The sequence below is a fragment of the Agelaius tricolor genome, unplaced genomic scaffold, assembly GCF_023055355.1.
Source record: "Agelaius tricolor isolate 1412-34295 unplaced genomic scaffold, bAgeTri1.0.p SCAF_1, whole genome shotgun sequence".
Taxonomy (NCBI): Eukaryota; Metazoa; Chordata; class Aves; order Passeriformes; family Icteridae; genus Agelaius; species Agelaius tricolor.
Window position 1 is genome coordinate 113,056,456 of NW_027269261.1, and position 4,252 is coordinate 113,060,707.

General features: G+C 62.5%; 1 long non-coding RNA gene across 1 annotated transcript; it reads left to right on the forward strand.

The window, feature by feature from the left end:
- Nucleotides 1–761: 761 nt before the first annotated feature.
- Nucleotides 762–3,468, forward strand: LOC139599977 (uncharacterized). The gene is made up of 2 exons (XR_011682378.1): nt 762–1,408; nt 1,757–3,468. It is a non-coding gene; the product is annotated as an uncharacterized lncRNA (long non-coding RNA).
- The last annotated feature ends 784 nt before the right edge of the window (nt 3,469–4,252 follow it).

Consider the following 4,252-nt stretch of genomic DNA (forward strand, 5'->3'; position numbering starts at 1 on the left):
TTTGGGGGGGCCAGGGCAGGGGGTTCCCCCCCGCAGCCCCCCCAGAGCGGGTGGAGGGTGCGGGGGGCTGCGGGGGGAGCTGGGCAGGGCTGGAGGCTCTTTCCCCGCGGGTCGCTCCTTGTTTTAAAAGGCAGCATTTCTGCGGACAACACCCGGAGCATCTCTGCGGGAGCGGGGCTGGGGGCGAGGGCTGCAGCCGCCTTGTTTGCGGCGCACGGAGTCAGCAGCTGGGATTTTTTTTTTTTTTTTTTGGCTGAATAATCCTTTACGGGGAGGGGGTGTGCGGGAAAAAACGGGGAGGGGGGGGGTGTGGGGGGGAGCTGGGGGAGGAGGGAGGGAAAGTGAATCAACATCACCGAAGGAGGACAGCGAGCAAGATTAGGGCTGGCTAATGATAAATGAGAAGGCGCCGCTGACAGCTCCGCGCTCCGCGCAGCGCCCGCCCGGCTGCTCCGCGCTCCCTCCGCACCCTCCGGCCGCCCGCTCCGCTCCCGCCGCCGGCCTGGCTCCAGCCCCCTCCTTCCCTTTTCTTTTCTATATATATAATTTTTTTTTATTTATATATATATATAATTTTCACCCCCCTCCGCATAGCGCGGGGGGGGGGGGGGGCACATCCCACCCCCTGCCTCCCCGAGCATCCTCCGCGGGATTACGCGCCTGGCCGCGCTCCGCACCGGCTGCAGGACGGAGGGACCACGGCGGGGCTGCCGCAGGGGGTATTTCCTTCGCTCCTCTTCTTGCGGGGGGGGGGGGTCGGGTTTGGGTTGGGGTCGGGCCGGGAGAGGGGGGGTTGGATAGACAGGACACCCCTCAGCACCCCACGGGGGAGGGGGGATGCAGTGGGGGCTGCGCTCCCAGCGCCCCCCCCGCGCCCTTTCTTCCCCCCTGGAGGGCTGGGGCGGGGGGGGGGATGAAGGATGAAGCCAGGGCGGTTTATCCGTGGGCTCTGCCCGCCCCCCCCCCTCATCGTACCCGGTTGACCTTTCAAATCAAAGCCCGGCTCGTACCTACCAAGGTGCATTGGGCAGCCAGGGCTGGGGGGTGCTGGGGACGGGGGGGGTGATGCACCCGGGCTCTCCCCCTCCCTCTGCCTTTCCCCCTCCCTCCTCCCTCCTCCCTCCCTCGCTGCTCCCTCCCTCTCCTCTCTCTGCTGCATTTTGCATGAGCTATCTAGGTCATTAGCATTTTAGCGTATGCAAGACTTGACAAAGCTGATGAGAAGCCAGATGGGCCCCTCTCCTCTTTTTTTTGCACCACTTGGGATCTGAGCGAAAGGATTGACTGCAGCAGGCGAACGGGGGAAGGTTTATTGCGCTCCTCCAGACCCCCCCCCGCTTATAGCAGCGCGGCGGGGCTCGGGGCAGGCGGCAGAGAGCGGGCAGCGCTGGGCAGAGACGGAGGGCAGGTAACGGGGCCCCCCCGCCGCCCCCCACCCCACAGCCCGGGGCTTCTTTGATTTGATAGAAGGGTGGGTTTTTTTCCGACGGGGGGGTTGGGGGGTGTTAGGTTGGGTTTTGTCCCCCCCCTCCCCCCCCGCCCATGGGGAAGGGCGCGCCGAGCCTCCGCGGGGCGCGGAGAACAAAGGCTGGGCTCCGCGGGGTCCCTCTCCCCCCTCCCTTCCTTCCCCCCTCCCTTTTTCTTCTTTTCTTTTCCCGTTTCCCCTTCTCCTTCTCTATATTTTCATCCTTCCCGAGGAAAGGCCCCTCTCTCCGTGTTCACAGCGGACCTTGATTTAAATGTCCATACAATTAAGGCACGCGGTGAATGCCAAGAACGAGGCTGACCAGCATCGAGGCCGGAGGCGGCTCCGCGGCTCTCCGCACCCGCGGAACCCCCCGCACCCCCTGACATCGCCCCCTCCATCCCCCGAGCTCGGCCGCGGGGCGCGCAGGCAGCGCTGCGCACCGGCGCAGGTGGCACCGCAGCGCGGGGAGGGGGCGGAGAGGGATGCACGGCATGGGACGGGATGCGATGGGATGCGCTGGGATGGGATGGGGACGCACGGCAGCATTAGGGGGGCTCTCCGGGATGAAGGAGAGGGGGTCCTGGCGAGTACAGGAGCCCGGGGTGTGGAATCCGGAGCTGTCACTCGGGGGTGCCCCGCGGGTGGGCCCCGGGGGGACGCGGCTGCTGTCCCCGGGGAGGGGTCGCGGCTGCTGTCCCCGGGGCTGCTCCGCTGCCGCCGCTTTGTGCTTTGCCTTTTCTCTCGCCTTTTCTCCACAGAGCGATGGGGTTTTTCCCTGCTAAAAGCAAGGGCAGGTCTTGGGGTCACCGGGGCTCACGCTGCTCCCCCGGCGGAGGCGGGTGGGGGGGCCATACTGAGGCAAAGCCGCTTTTTTTCTTTATTTTTTAAAAGCTTTATTATGATTTTTTTTTTCCGGTGGCTGTTTGTGTGTTTTTCCCCTCCGCCCTCCCTCTCCTTTTAATCCTTATAATTTAAATCAAAAGTGCCGGGTAGAAGAAGGGGGGAGCGCTGTGTCTGCAGGGCGAGGCCGGGCGTAAATCTCTCAGAGGGATAAACATGTCATTTGTTCCCTTTGTATGGTAATGCTGTCCCCCCCCAGCTGCCCCCCACCCCCCAGCAGCTGCCCCAGCCATACATCCTCCCTACAAAAGATCCCAATTACCCATCGGCTGCCTCATTATACTCCTTACACAGCCCCGGCGAGAGGCGTGTGTGTGCGAGGAGCCGAGGGGAGGTGGGGGGGAGGATGAAGAGGGGGGAGAAACAGCACCTGAATTATTCAGAAAATAAAATAAAATTCAAAAATCTGGAGGCGGTGGGAGGGAGGGATGCTGCGACCCCGCAGGGATGCTGCGACCCCGCGGCCTAACACGGAGCAGGTGCCCCCCAGAGCCTTCTGCAGCACAGGGGCTGCTCCCCCCTCCTCCCCCCGACACGCCATTGCTTTCTTTTTCCCCTTCTTTTTCACGCTTTTATTTTTATTTCGGGTTTTTTTTTCCCCCCTCCACCCCTGTAGCCATCCCCACCGCTCTGCCCTGCTCCCCGCTGGGGCCCTTCACCTCCTTTCCCTTCTCCCATCCCTCTCCTCCCCTCCCTTCTCTTTGCAGCTGGAGGCCGCCCTGCATCCCTTCATCCCGGCCCATCCCAGTGCTCCCAGCAGGTGCCTGGCACTGGGGGAGGACAGGCCTCACTGCAGGGGACAGTCCCCCACCCCTCAGGGCATCTGCAGAGCTGTCCCAAATTCGGGGGGCCCTCGGTGACAGCGTGGGGGGTCCCATCTCTCTTTGCAGCTCCGTGCACAGAGCCTCACCTCTGGAATGGTGCCCTTGGGAACACTGACAGCAGCCTGGGCTCCCTGGGACGCCTCTTTGCAGCCGCCGAGGGGTTCTGCAGGTATTTGGGGCCATCCCTCCCCCTGGGCTCGCATCCCGGCCGGTGCGGATGCCGCAAGGAGCCCGTCGGGTCGTGCCAATAAAGCTCTTTCCTTGCGGGTTCCTGCATCCTCTCCTTTGTTCCTGGAGGTTTCTCGCCCATCTCTTTACGGTGGCGGTGGCAGGACCCCCCCTGAAGGACCCGCACTCAGCACCAGGTGGGGGATGAATGTTAAAATCCGCCCCAAAATAAAAACCTCAGCCTTGCAATTCAGCAGCCCACGGTCACCTGCTCAACCCTGGGTGGGCACTGCTGCATCCTGGACCTCCAGGAGGGTCTGAACAGCCAGAGGGCTCCTGTGTAGTGAATAAAAGGGGGGAAAAGAAAGAGATTTGGGGGTGCCTTCTCTCTGGGATTGCCCCCATCTCGGCAGGCAGATCCCTGCCATGCCGCACTACGTGCAGAACATCCCTCTGCGGCACCGCCAGCCCCACAGCGCCCGGCCCTCACAAACAGGATGGATTTTGTTTTAAAGCTGCGGCATGGGAGAGGAAAACAAGACCTAAATAACCCCAAATAAATACACAACCTGTTTTCTGTCTTGTGAAATGGCCGGGATGAAGAGACGCCATCACCGTGCATCCAAAGGCCTGGTACCCCCGGCGGGGCCCGGCTGCCTCCCTCGGGCTCAGCCCAGAGGGATGGAGAGGAGGGGGCAGGAGGCTCTTATTAATACTAATCCCAAGAAATATTGCTGTGCCCTGAATAAATCAGGTCGGGGGTTCCTCCAAGACCTTTGCCCCCTTGAGATGAGCTGCAGTGCAGCCCCTCCTCTTTGGGGTGGACACTTTGGGAAGGGAATTGGCACGGGGAGGGGGGGGGTTGGGGGGGTGGACAGATGCGTTTGATTTT